Source organism: Microcaecilia unicolor, chromosome 1, assembly GCF_901765095.1.
Source record: "Microcaecilia unicolor chromosome 1, aMicUni1.1, whole genome shotgun sequence".
NCBI lineage: Eukaryota > Metazoa > Chordata > Amphibia > Gymnophiona > Siphonopidae > Microcaecilia > Microcaecilia unicolor.
In genome coordinates, this window is record NC_044031.1 from 99,088,935 (window position 1) to 99,104,484 (window position 15,550).

Sequence of the window (15,550 nt, forward strand, 5' to 3'; positions counted from 1 at the left end):
TGCTTAGTGGCTGCTCTGCAGCTTTCAGTCTTGTCTCTTGTCTGTCAGTATTTGTACCCTGTTTTAGTGGCTGCTCTGCAGCTTTCAGTCCTGTCTCTTGTCTGTCAGTATTTGTACCCTGTTCAGTGGCTGCGTGGCAGCTTTCAGTTCCTGTCCTTTAGCTTGTCCATTCCCTCCTTTGTGTAGTATTGTCTGTCTTTGAGTCCTAGCCCAGTTTTCTGCCTTGCTTGCAATGTATATTCTTTTCCCCTCTGACCCTCAGTCCCTGTTCAGCCTAGTTGGTATCCAGTGTCTGCCCTGTCTGGTAAGTCCTGCCGGCCTCCTGCACCCAGGGGCTCAACTCCTGGGGAAGGGCAGTCAAGCGCAGGTGAAGTCTAGCTGTTTCTGTCAGAGTTCTGCCTTGTCTCTGGTGTGGGGTGGTTTTGCCTGCCACTGCTGCTTCACGGCAGTGGCCCAAGGGCTCACGAACCTAGTTTCTGCCTTGAAAGCCTGACAGCAGAAGTGCTAAACAAGCACACAGGAAAGCCTGGAGACCTTTGATGTTGCAAAGGCCCTGTTTGAATGTCCTTATATTCCTTATGAGAGCCTTCACTGATGATGTCATGACTTCAGAAAAGAGGCTTGAAACACAGTAGAAGTATTAGCAGAGGTAACAATGCAAGAAAAAAACAGTCTGGAGCCACCTCTGAAGCTGACCACTGGAAGGCAAGGTGAGTCTTAAAGTGGAGACAAGGCCACAGTCACGACAGGAATGTTGCTACTATTTGGGTTTCTGTCAGGTACTTGTGACCTAGCTTGGGCACTGTTGGAAGCAGGATACTGGGTTAGATGGACCATTGATCTGACCCAGTATGGCTATTCTTATGTTCTTAACATTTAGGCGCACCCGCTTATTCCATGTCAGTAGCAAGGGTAAAAGCGCAGACCCATATGTGACATCCTGTACATGCACATCACTTGGTGACACAGCCATGTGAATGCTCCCTTTGCAGTTACACACTAGGTGCCAAGTTACAAAGTAGTGCTTAAGTGCACTTACATGCAGACCTGTCATTTCACCCCTGTCTTGGCGTGTAAGTGCCATTGTAGCCTGGAAGTTGCTAACTTTAGCACACTATATAGAATGAGGGTGTAAGTGTAACCTCCACAACAGTTTAACCCCTAACGTACCAAACCCAGTTATATAGGTCACTGTTAAAACCTAAATGCACATCTCCCAGGTAGCATCAAAGTATGGTAACAACTTGTGAGACAATCTATGGCAGTTCAGTATTTTCATAATGGCAGCATTGCTGAATTTTCATGTTTGCCATCAATGCCTCCCCTCTCTGCCTTATTATCCCAGAAGCTCAATGAATGTTATATTTGCTTTGGATCATATGACAGACTTTTTATTCTAACAACTTCGCCACATGAAAACATATGCACCCAGGGCCATATTTATTATGACTGAATAAAAGGATTCAGCTGTGAACAACCATTTTATGCTAATGACAGTCCTGCACTGCTGCCTGCCAAGATGTGCTGCAATAAGCACTTCTCATGCTTTCATTGTTTTATCAAAGTGGAATTAGATGGATATTGTTTTACAATCATTTCATTTGTGAACTGGCCTGTGTTAGTCTAATGTTGCTACTATCATCCCTAAGATAATATATCCCTTTGGAAGATTCCACCTTCATTTTGAAAAGAACTGTGACTCCAGCCAAGAAAGAGGAGGCTGCTGTAACCACAGCGGTCTTGTTTTCCACATATAATAGACTTTAGTTGCTGCATATCACCATCCTGAAGATAATTATTCTCTTCTTTTCTGGCACTATAGTTATCACCTACTTTTCATCGAGCGCATTCTTCCAGTAATGACAGTAATGAGCTGGTTTGTACACACAGTACTGTAACAAATTACCTCTGCGTCCAGCACTTTCAGATGGAGACAGTAATCGGTCGGTGATTGCCTTGTTTCATTTGGGCAACTTTCAGACTTCCTTGGACCTTACAGAAGCCTATCTGCCTATCCCCATTGCAGATCATCACAAGCGGTTCCTCTATTTTGTGTGCTTAGGCGCTATTTTCAGGTTTCGAAAATTGTATCTTCTGAAAAATCTCTTTGAACTCTATGTGAACTGCACAATGACACTACAGTTCATGATTGGTTCTCACAACCCAGAAATTGTAGCTTTAGATAATTTCTGACAAATTGGTCCATTCCACCTCTTTATTTAAACCGCTAGGGGTTATTGCTGCCACTAAAAAATGAACCATTGTTCTTTCTGTAACAATAATCGCAACAAGTCCCCTACCCTTTTAAGATGAATACATTTCAAAACTTTGGATCACAAGTCCTGCACTCCATGTTTGGCATTTTGCCAATGCTTCTTCTTATTCTACTGTAAAATTATTCATGTGTTCCTAGATTTCACTGTGTGTTGTGTATCCTATATAATAAGGACCACATTGGCATGTAATACAATAAACTACCTGTATCGTATTGCAATCTGTAAATTGTTCCAACTGAAAAACTTTAGTAGAGTCTAGAATTGTTATCTGGGATATCTCTTATACATAAGGGCATTAAACACACTCTGTGGTACATTCATATAAGATCCTCTGGAATGCAAACTTCAATGGTCACTCTAATATTGGATGAAACTGCACCATTTCCCAATGCTTTTTCATCATTTTACAAATAGAAATCACCTGTGTGGAGTATGGATGGGCATATAGTATGGAAGCCTCTTCATCTTTGATTGAATATAACAGCCACTCCTATTTCAAGCATAAAGTTCTCTTATATGCATGTTTAACTATATTATTAGGGTAGCCCCATTCCAAAAATCTTTTGTGAGAAACAATCATGAACTGTTTTGTCATCACACAGTTTATGTAAAGAGTTCAAGGAGAGATTTGACATTTCTTGTGAGTTGGATTGAAATTAAGAGAGGCATATAGTTCTGCTTGTTAGCCATATATTTGTATGAGATTATTGTGTTATAATTATATTTGATGTTTTGATAATTCTTATAATGTGTTTCATTTGATCTGTGCAGTTAAGAAAACACCCCATGAAGAAGGATGGCGAATGTGAATTTGGGATGAAGATGTGGATCTATTAAGCCGATACACCCTTTTATTGTGTTCACAACCCTTGAAAAATATTAGAGAATGACATCGAATTCAAGTTGACATGTGGACAATCACATACAGATAAGTAAAATCTCCATGTTAAAATGTGGGCAAAGAAGACTGTGTTTGAACAATGTGCAGTGATAAGAAAGAGAGTGCCTAGGCTTTTGTTGACATATTTTCGGCACACCGAGCACATTGTTTCACTATTATTTTGAAATTAATTAGAGCTACTTTGAGATGTCATAATAATTGATTAAAATATTTGAATTAATTATTCAGAAGATAAAAGTTTTGAAACCTGGGCCACAGAATTTGTAATTTGAACCATTAGGATGTGGGTATACATTATTGAAACTAAAATAAGTTTACTTCTCAGTTATCTGGATATTTGAAACACAGGGTCCCTGCTCCACAGTAGAGCCATTCAAAGTAATTAAAGAGGTGGTTTATTCAACGGAAACCCCAATACTAGGTACCCTAAGAAGGTGGAGGGAAGTGTAAAAGCTGGATGCAGGATAGTGCTTGGAGTCTTTCTTCTTTCATTCCCATAGTGAAAGTTCAGTAAAGATTTAATGAGAAGCGTGGTGGGTTTCCCACCTGTAGACTCATCCAGACCTTTGTCCTCTAACTCAGAGACCAGGGGAGAGATGAGGAAAAGGGAAGGGCCATGAGTGGGTCTGGTTTCCCATAGGAAAGGATTATGGAGGAAAAGAGAGGGTTTTGTAGGTGATTCACAACTGAACCCTGAGGCACAAGATGTCATAAGGAATAAAAGGGAGGGATCATCAAGGAGGATCCCATCCAAAGAGGGAAGTGAGGAAAATAAATCTGCAGCTAGTTCCACTTCCAACATGGGAAGAAGGATTTGAACTCAGACATAGGTGGAGTACATGCTAGAAACCTGGTGTAACAGAAGTGGGACCCAAGACCTGTTGCATTTTGATTTCCTAGTCAAGTGAAGTTGCGTATGTGGTGAGCTGAGAGAAATTAACTTCAGGAAAAAGAGAAGGGACTTTAACCAGTGTGGAGTGACAACAGTTAGAGAAAGGAGAATAAGCAAGGAAAGAGCATAGCTCAAACATTATGAATATTTGAGAAGGAGAATATCAAGGGCTGGCAGAAGTCCCTAGTGCTAAGAGGAGCAGATTGGATGCAATACCCATCCACAAGGGGAGGCAGGCTGATGCAGGAGAGCAGAAGTGACCGTACACCATGAAACAGACCAAGGGATATTTATTTATTTATGTATGTATTAGGATTTATTTACCACCTTTTTGAAGAAATCCACCCAAAATGGTGTACAGCAATAAGCTGGACATAGGCAACAGACAATTAGAACACTAAACATATTCAAATAACAATACACAGTATGGTACAGTATGTTACTGACAGTGACAACACAATACACATTAAACATCTTAATAGACAGCACAGGGTGTATGAGTAGAAGATAGAGTAACAGGAGTTAGATAGAAATAAGGGTGACTACCTTAAGGAAAAATTGCACGTAAAATCAGGAAAGGTGTATGAAAATGATCTCAGCTAGTGTAGGAGTGGATAAGCAAGTCCTGCTCCAGTAAGTGCAGTTGGTGTTAGACCGAGTTGTTTCTACCATTAAAGGTTTAGGAGAAGAGCCAAGCTTTCACCTGCTTCCTGAAGTAGAGAAGCAAGAGGAAAAGGAAACTGAAATGGCTCTCCAAAGAAGTGACTGAAAAAAATAAAGGCATAAAGGTGGTATTCACAAAAAGAGGAACAAAGAAAAGAATACTGGATAAAGCTGAAAGAGATCAAGAGAAAACTCAAGACGGCAAAAAGCACACCCAGAATTAAAAATGGCTAAAGATGTAAAGCGAGGTGACAGAATTTTTTTCAGGTATATTAGGGAGAAGAAGGTGAGAGATGGAACTGCAGGACTCAAAAGTGCTGAGGACTAACATATGGAGAATGAAGTAGAAAATGTGAAAATGCTAAAAAAAAATTGTTCCATGTTCGCAGAAGAAAATCATGGAGAAGGATCACAGATATCTGACAAAGGTATATATTGGAATGGAGAAGATATCACACTATTCATGGAAGAAAATACTAATGGACAAGCTACAAAACTAAAAGTGGACAAAGCCATGGGACTGGATGAGATATTGCATGATATTGACGACACTCCAAGAGGTTCTGGCAGTCTTCTAGTAGATATGTTTAAAATATCCTTGGAAACAGGACTGATGCACTGCTATGCTTCACAAAAGTGTAAGAGAAGAAGTGGGAAACTATAGGCTGATAAACCTCAGCTTGGTGGTGGGGAAAGTAATGGAGAAATTTCTGAAGGAAAGGATAGTGAACTTTCTAGAATACAATGGGTTGCGAGATCCAAGACAACATGGTTTTACCAAAGGAAGATCAGGCCAAATGAATCAGACTGATTTCTTTGACTGGGTGACCAGAGAATTAGATTTAGAGCATGCACGGGATGTAGTCTATTTAGATTTCAAGAAAGCCTTTGATACTGTTCCTTTTAGGAGACATATGACTAAACTAAGCAGTTTGAAAATGGGTTCCAAGGTGGTGAACTGTATGAGGAATTGGTTGATTGGCAGATGACAGATGGTGGTGATAAATGGATGAAAGAAAGGTGAGTATTAGAGTGCCTCAGGGACTGGTCCTGAGACTGATTCTGTTCATTTTCTTTGTGAGAGATATTGCTGAATGATTGGAAGGAAAGGTTTTCTTTCTTATGGATGACACAAAGATTTGCAACAGAGTGAACACCCTGGAGGAACTAGACAACATGAGAAGTGACTTACAAAAATGAGAAGCGTGCTAATGCTTCGAGTTTTAAGCCAAAAAAATAAGGAGTGATACATTTTGGGTGCAGAAAATCAAAGGAACTGTATGTGATAGGAGGGGAGAGGCTGATATGTTTGGACCAAGAGAGGGATCTCAGGGTGATAATGTCTGAGGATATCAAGGTGAGAAAGCGATGTGACAAGATTGTGGCCAAAGTCAGAAGGATGTTAAGATGTATAGAGAGAGGCATAAGCAGCGAAAGGGATGATAATGCTTCTGTACAAGTTGTTGGTGAGACCCACACTTGGAGTATTGTATTCAGTCTTGAAGGCCGTATCTCATTAAAGATATGAAAAGACTTGATGTGGTTCAGAGGAAGGTAAGCAAAATGGTATGGGGCCTGTACCAGAAGACACATGAAAAGAGACTTGAAGACTTGAATATGCATACCCTAGAGGAGAGAAAGGACAGGTGATGTACAGTATGGTACAGATATTAAAATGTTTGAAGGTATTAATGAAAACACAAATTTTTTTTGAAGGATAAGACTATATGACAAGAAGCTGCAAGGAGGTAAACTTAAAAAACTTAAAAGCAATATCAGGAAATACTTTTTCATGGAACAGATGGTGGATGCTTGAAACGTCCTTCTGGTAGAGGTAGTGGGGACAAAAATAATAACAGAATTCAAAAAGACATGAAGTAATCACTATAATCTATGGCTGGCATTTGTACAAGCACCTACATTTTAGGCTACGAATAGCCGGTTACAGCATAAATAATGGAACATAGGCTCTTAGGTTCCTGTAGAAAAGGCTCCTACTGTGCATCCTCAGTTATAGAGTTGGCCGCATAGTACTGCTGAAAATTCTTACACATTATCAATATGGGTAATGGTGAAACACACATTCACCTTACACAATGAAATGTAGAAGTAGGCAAGGTAAGGAGAGTATCAGAGTACTGTCAGCGGCCGCCATATGTTTAAAGCTAAGTGCTTGTTTTTATGATTGCTAATATCTATTTTATTTTATACATTTTTGATATGTGAGATATTTTGAGATCTATTTCCTTAAAAAATTGTGAATAAATTTGGATTCTAAAGAGATACATGTTTGCAGGTTTTGGAGAGTGTATGATTGAGGATATTGAGACCTGCGGTTGGAGGGCTTGGAATGGGATGTCCCATAAGAGGCCGCATAACCTATTTTAGGTCTTTTTAAGAACACAATACTCTGATACTCTCTTTACCTTGCCTACTTCTGTATTTCACTGTTTAAGGTGAATTTCACCGTTACCCATATTGATTATGTGAATACTGTTGGTTTTGGGTTTGGTTGTTTACGCATATATTATTTGATTTAGGCAGCAGAAAATTCTTACATAGCAAAGGTAGAGAGTGGGCATTCTAGCCAATTACACAGATAACCAGCGATATTCAGCCACTATCCATATAGCTAAGTGATGTAATTTAGGCGAGCAAACAAGGCTGTCCTTAATGAAATCACTTAAGTATGCTGATAGCAGTTGACTATCTTTGCTATATTTATACCTCAGAAGTCATACGTATATTCAGTGCCATTTAGTGTGTGCCGAACATACGTGAATGGTTTAAACTCCATGGCTGGCGTTTAAAAGAACACTGACCTCACAGCTTAAATATTGATCCATTCATAGTTTAAGTGGTATAAGGAAAATATTTCAAGTATTTCTTTTTCAGGTCAGAAGGAGCCTAGATAGCACGGTCCAGTGGCATTTCCTCAAAATTCTCTTCTCCCTGCTATAATGTTAACATTTTCAGCACGATTATCTTCAAACTAAAGGCACTTCAGCACTGCTAGACTTTGTCAAAGAACACAAATCATAATTGGTTGCCCACACTCAGCTGAATTATGTACAGTGACTTGTATTTCACTGATCTCCGCAGTAGACACATGAACTCAAGGCCTTTCTAACAGAGAGACACAGGCTGGATCAACAATGAAGGCCATCTGGCTTCTCTATACACAACACGTGGAATTCTCATATTCCTCTGCACTGGAAAGCAGTAACAGCTGTTAGGGCTAACTATTTCTCCAGTCTTATGGAAATGCTTTTTAAAAAAAAACCCCAGCCATCAATTCTGTTTCAGACAAGTATGTCTTCAAAGCAGAAGGTAAAATAATCTTTTTATTTTTGTAGTTACTCAATATATTTTTTAAGTTGCTATGTGGGAGTTGTGCTGCTTCCACTGATCCTCTGTTTGTCTCTCGCTCCTGCATCTGTACCCTAGTACGTTCAATAAATATTCAGGTTTTACACTTTTGAATGGGAACGTTTATCTTGTGAAGCTGGCCCATGTGGCTTTCATGGCGGTGGGATTAGCGTCTTTTGTACTGCGAATAACGGAACTCTTTTGAAAACAAATGCAAATAAGGCAGAAATTTTGTTGGTTCATAAAGTGGAACTTTAGTGACCTCTGATCTTGAAGATCTGAGCACCCGTGAAAAGGTCTTTTCGATAGGCTATTTGCTCTATTCATAAATAGCTATGGCTCTGAACTGAACCATTTCAGAAATTCAGTTTTGCATCTTGATGCAAAGTGATGTCATGCTTCAAAATCCAGACATACTGCATTCTCATGTTTTCTAGGTTATATTGAGGTAGGTATTGAAAACGTTTTTCTTGTACCAATAAAATGTATATTAAAGTTACATACATATATACCACTTTCTTTCTTCTTTTTTTTTTTTTTTTGAGAAAGAGCCCATTGTTAAACATTTACCAACATAACACTGCTCAGAAGTAACCTGACAAAATACTTCTTCAAAGAAACAGTGGTAAATTCATGGAGAAACCTCCCAATGGAGGTGGTGGAGATGAAAACAGTGTCTGAATTCAAGAAAGCTTGGGACAAATACATAGGATCTCTAAGGGGGTGGAAGGCAGAGTAGACGGCATGGATGGGCAGACTGGATAGGCAATATGGTCATTATCTGCCTTCATTTTTCTCTATTTCTAAATGGGGTATTACCAGATACTTATACACTGGTAGTATCATCTCCTTTTCCCTGCTGGCCATTCTTCTCCTATGTACCCAAGCATCCTTCTGGCTTTTGCCATCATTTCTACCTGTTTAGCCACCTTAAGTTAATTAGATATGATCACCCACCTGGTCATATATATATATATATATATATATATATATATATATATATATATATATATATATATATATATATATAAGCATGGCGGACCATCAGTTTAGAAGTATTTACCAGAAGAACCAGCGCTGCTTAGGGTCTCTTTTACTAAGCTGCGCTAGTGATTTCCAGCACAGCAAATGAGACTAAGCCTATTCAGTTCCTATGGGCTTCCTCTCATTTGCCCTGTAGGAATTGCTAACAAGGCTGAATTTCCTCAGTGGAAGATGTTGAGGTTTCATTTGATAATATTTTGATTGTCTATCAGGAAACTTTGAATGACCGATTGCTCTTAGAACACAAACTGATTTGTTTTGGTTTTTTGTTTGTTTGGTTTTTTTTTAGCATTGACTATTTACCAGTTTGTTTCCTATTAAGTAAGTTTGAGGTATTAAAAAAAAATCACTGTGAAATCCCCACCACCACCACCACCACCTGCAATGAGGAAAAGCTAGGGTGATGGATACTATGATAATGGAGTTTCCCCAGAAGGATGGGTGGGTTAAATGGAAGCTGAGGATTAAAAATAGAATTGCATTTCTTAGAACTGAAAATTTATGTTGTGAAACATTTGTCCAATATAAATCTTTACAAATGGGGGGGTTGTTTACTAAAGCTTAACTCGAGTTATATGCAGCAGGGCCCATAGGAATAAAATGGGCCCTGCTGCAGATAATTCGAGTCAAGCTTTAGTAAACAGTGTGGATAAATGCATTGCAGTAAATTTCAATAGGAAAAAAGTGCTAATATAAGAAGAGTAAGTTATAAATAAATAAGAAAGATTATGGAGGCGATAATGGCAGTAGTTGATAACAGATGAAATAGGCATATTGAAAAGTGCATGGTGAAAAATAAGGGAGTTAACAGAGCAGAAAATAGTGAAAGCTCAGAGGTCTGAACTAGGCTGAAGTTAAAAAAACAAAAAACAAAAAAAGGAACAGCAAAAGATAGAAGAAAGTAGAATAACTTACTTTTACCTATAGTGAGTTTGTGAGAATGTTCAAAGATGAAGGCTGATATGTTAGTGGCAGAAGATATATGGCACTATCTATGAAGGGGAGAGAAATGTGGAAGAAATTGATCATCATACATGTAAAGGTTCTGCGATATTCTGAACTATAAGGAAGGAGATTTTCAGAACTGCCTAACTGATATCCACTTAAAAGTGCACAAGTGTAGGGCTCGTATGCATATACATTTCATACTTTTACCCACAACGAGCAGAGGTATTCCTGTGGGTGGAGTTGCAGAGGTGTTGGCATATATATGCATAAAGTATAGAGCCTGTATTCACATACGTTTCATACTTTTAAACAGAGGTATTCCTGCGGTGGAGGTGGGAAGGGTATTTATTCTGTTTGTGCTTTAGACAGATTTCACTGTTTCTAATATGTAACATGACTTTGAAACCATTTTTACAGCTGCTGTAACACTGCACCAGTCCTGTGAGATTCACCTCAGCAGTGTCTCCTGTTCCCCCACTGCATGCATGGAACAGATGGTCACCAAAGCTTGTTCTGTATCACCACTGTAGTGAGAAGTCAACAAGCATACACAATTTTTCACATCACCACCTTTCCATTTCCTGAAAGGGGTATGAAAAATGTAGGCACCAATTGTTTAAATGAGCCTGCAATGGAGTAACCCGTTTCAATATGGTTTATGGATGTAATTCAACAATGCGTAACTGCTTAAACGTGCACTGGTATCCAAAATCTAGGAAGGTTTACTAAAGTCCATAGTTAACTCATGGGAACTAGAAATCTGTTAGCTGGATTGTGATAATGAAGTTTACTCATTTTTTAAATCTAAGTAGCCTTAACTATACAGGATGCCGAGCACAGCTGTTTCAAAGGTTTTTTGTTTTTTTTTGGTGGTGGGTATTACCAGAACTATTTAAAAAGAAAGAAAAAAAAAAATAACTTTAACTAAGCTGCTCTAAAAGTGGCCTTAGCATGCTCTTAAATGGGGCACTTTTAGCGCAGCTGGAAAATGGCCTATTTTTCATTTTCTTAATTAATGGCCATTAAAAAAAGATTAGGTTGTGAGCCCTTACCATCACCTATTTTATAGGTGGTAAGGGCTTACGCGCTAATCAGTTAGCAATAGGAATGCAGATGCTCTAACTCATTAGCGTAGAAATGCCCACGCTCCACCCCTCAGCAAAAAATGCAGTTATTTTAGGGTGCAGTTTGTGAGTGCACAATGCAAAATTATCATGGAACACCTCAGCACATCCCACGGTAAGCCCTTTTCAGCTGTGGTAAGCACGTGCTAGCGCTTACTGCAGCTTTGTGAAAGGACCCCAAAGACTATAAAAAACTACTAGTTTATTTTCTTATTTACCAGAACCTTATGCTGCTCATTCATTGCCATAGGCTGAATTTCTTTCTATGCGTTTACTAGACTATATCAAGAGATCAGGGCTGGCGTTAGAGGAGCGGGGCAAACAAGGCAGCTGTCCTGGGCCCCACAGCTCCAGGGGGCTCTCCCAGTCCATCATTTCTTCCTATTCTCACCACCCCATCTAAGGTCTCCTTCCCTTCTCCTCACCTTCCTTGTCTAACGAAAATCACGTTCTTGTTCACAGGAGGTCACCAATGTGGCAGTGATTCTGATATGCTGCCTGTGTCTGCCCCGGTGCTGTTCCTCTGCCGTGCTCCATCCCCTTGCTGTTTTCAGCTTGGGAAGAACGCGGCAGAGAAACAGTGCCGGGGCAGACCAAGGAGGTTTTACGACAGGAGATGGCATGAGCCTATCTAGCCCATTCTGTAGGCTGAAGCCAGTGGGTGGAGTTTGCCACCATATTGTGTGACCCCAAACATTTGCAGATGCTATTGAAAACAATAGCAAACTTTGATTTTCATGACTGCCTATGTGTGGGCTTTTTTTTTTTTTTTAAAGCTTCCTATATGTAACGCAAGGTTATTTTTTCTACCTCTGGGGGGTTCTGGGGCATAAGCCATGATCTGCAGGTGCGGGCACTCCGGAGTGGCAGACTTGTTTTTGGAGCCGCAGGAGGCTCGATTTTTGTAGGGGTCAGCTTTAAGAAAAGCCCTGGCTCTGCCTGAGTTCAGGGCCAAGTTCTGAGGACCCCCTCCCCAGAGGTTAGAAAAACCTTTGAGTTACATATGGCATGCTTTCAAATTTAAAAAACACACACACATAGGCAGTAATAAACCTCACAAATTAGCTATTTTTAATAATGTCTGCGAATTTTGGGGGTCACACAATATTGTGGCTGCATGGGGGAGACAGCTTCAACTTTTTAATGTCATGTTGTCTTCTGTCATAAAACCTCTTTGGGGCAGACGCAGGCAGCATATCAGAATTGTTGCCACGTTGGTGACCTCCTGTGAACAAGAATACGATTTAAGTTAGATAGGGAAGGGAAAGAGACCTTAGATAGGGTGGCAAGAAAGGGAAGAGATGGCAGATTAAAAGGGCCCCCTGGAGCTGTTTTAAAGTAGACCGTGGGGGGAGGGAGAAGGTTTAAGATATAGGGGGACATGCCATACTGGGAGTAGGGGGGAAGGGACGGAGGAAGAATTGATGGGCCTGGGAACAGAGGGGAGGAAGAGAGATGGCAGAGAATGGGGTGTAGGGAAGGAAGAGAGAAGGAGAGATGGGCCCGGGGGTGGTAGGGAAGGAGGAAGAGATGCTAGATAGAAAGGCAGTGAAATTTGAGTGGATAGAGAGGCAGAAAAGAAAAAAGGGAGGAAAGAGCTATAAGGGAGAGATTAACATGTCAGAGAGGTGTAGTGAAGGAATAGGACAAGGCAGGAGAGAGAAGAAAAGAAAAATGGACAACAGCCACTGGAAAGAGAAATAGCAGAAGACAGAAAAATTGACACCAACATGACAGAACAATAAAATGTCCAGACAACAAAAGTAGAAAAAAGGTTTTTTTTTTTTAAATTTATTAACTGGAATATGTTAACTTTGAGATAGGTGTATCACAGATGTCTTTGTATTGTGTTCAGTGGCATAGCCAGATGGTTTTTTTGGGGGGGAGAAGGGCAGGGCTGAACCCAAAAGTAGTTGGGCAACAAATTTGCTCCCTGCCCCTGTCCCCGCACCCCCACCCCACCTGAATGCAAAATATAAATACCTGAGCTGACAGGGATCACCAGGCCCCTTCAGGTGAAGACTTCTTTTTTCTTTGCTGCTCTGACAGCCAGAACTATGCAAGCTGGAGCCAGCAGCAGTGTCCCCGAGCTGATGCCACCACTGCTGACCCACCCTTGTGAATGCTTGGGTTTTTTTCTCCTTGTATGAAAGCTTGGCATGTATGGGGGCCCAGCATGGGTGATGGCTAATTTTGGAGGGTCTGAGACCCTGGCCCAAGCCCCCTGTGTTCAATAGAAAAGAAAGTGCATTTCTGGTTTTATTTCTTCAGTGTTGCAGTACTTGCCAAGTTTAACTTCTTGGGGTTCTTAGTTCAATTTTGGTGTTCATATTTCATTTCTAATCCCTTGTTCTGTATTTGGTGAAGGTCTGTCTGTGTATCCTGTGTGAAGAAGTTATTTAAAGTTGTTTTATGTATAGAAGTAATGGTGGGTGGGGAGATTGGGGGAGGGGGCCTCCTCCTTAATTTCTGCCCTGGGCTCCAGCATGTCTAAAACCTGCCCTGTAAGAGGTAATGAGTATGAACATATGTAGTGGTCAGACTTGAAAAACATGTGGTCCACTGGGTGATAGTCTACAATTTGTATCATAGTGCACAGTTGAATTACAAAATAAGTACACTTGAAGTTCAAGTTGGAGAAAAAAAAACTTCTTCCTGGAAATTCTTAGTAAGTTTCATAATGTCCTCTAGACATCATTCCCCAAGTTAGGATATCTGGCTGAGCACACAAAGCTTTATTTGCACTGTGGAGGCTGGGCAGACTTATACGGTCTGTGCCCTGAAAAGGACAGGTTGGTACAAATCAAGGTAAGGTATACACAAAAAGTAGCACATATGAGTTTATCTTGTTGGGCAGACTGGATGGACCGTGCAGGTCTTTTTCTGCCGTCATCTACTATGTTACTATCAGTGTCACCGTATTTAAACAGTCTCTGAGAGGATTCTGATTGTAGATGAGTCTGCCACTCTCTGTGCTGTAGGTAGTCGGGAATTCCTGCTACAAGAAGTCAGAATTCACTGTATTCAAATAGGGTCCATCTGGACGCCAACTCTGAGTAAAATGTGAGAAAGGGAAAGGGAATTGGGACTTGATATACCGCCTTTCTGAGGTTTTTGCAACTACATTCAAAGCGGTTTACATAGTATATTCAGGTACTTATTTTGTACCAGGGGCAATGGAGGGTTAAGTGACTTGCCCAGAGTCACAAGGAGCTGCAGTGGGAATCGAACTCAGTTCCTCAGGATCAAAGATATGTGCAGCTGTTCTTTCCATATACAGATGAAGGGAGCTCTTGTAACAGTACAGTTGTTTGTAATAGAGAAAATAAAATTTGTGCTGGGGATTTCCACGTTCCCATGAGTCACTGGGAATCATTTGACTCCTATCATACCATCACCTTGGCATCTGGCCTCTGCCGTTTCAGGACCAGTTAGCTGCAATTATATTCAGTCAGAGAGTGTTTATCAACAGTATTCTCCACTTGGCATTGCTTTATGAAATGATCAACTTCCTTAACCATTACAGTTCACAGCAGGAAATGAAGCAGGAGAAAAACACTTCCTTCAAGGATAGGAATTGCCAGTTCATTTGAGTGATTTGAATGTACCATTAGCAACTGTAATGTTCCGGAGAAATAAAATGCCACTAATTACCCAAGAACTGAGTACTCCCATTCAATACAGGACAGCTAAAGCAACTCTTCCACAGCAAAAACAAAACACCCTTCAAAGACAACAAAAGACATTTAGTCCTATCCTAATATTTTTCTTCATAGAAATTACAGCTGAACAAATGTAGTTACTGCACTGATTTCACATTAGTCAGATGCAGATTCATTCTAGCCTTTATGAAATGAATTGCAGACTTTGCTGTATATCTCCTGTCATAAAAGGAGATATTTGGTCACTTTGTCGGCTGTTCTTAAGTATGTAGATAATAAAGAAGCAAAAATCACCACAGTGGAAATAGAAAAGAGACCAACAGGGAAGTCCAGGCTAAGGAATAAGAGTTCAGTAATAGCAGTATGGCAAAAGGAGTTTATCATAATTAAAACACCCCCCCAAAAAAACCCCAAAAGACTGCACTGTAAAAACATTCTGTTTCTTAATGCATAGATTCCCAAATGAAACTCATATGGAAAACTCCCGTCCAACTCTTACCTTCTTGTTTAGAATCAATTTTCAGTTAAAATGTATAAAAGGCTAACATAGCATACGTGTCTGGACAATTAAAAAAACACTACAGAAACACTGTTTTATGCACAAGTTCTCAGGTTGAGCTCTCAGAAATAGGGCCTCTTCTACTTTACTTCTAAACCTAAGGCAGTATAAC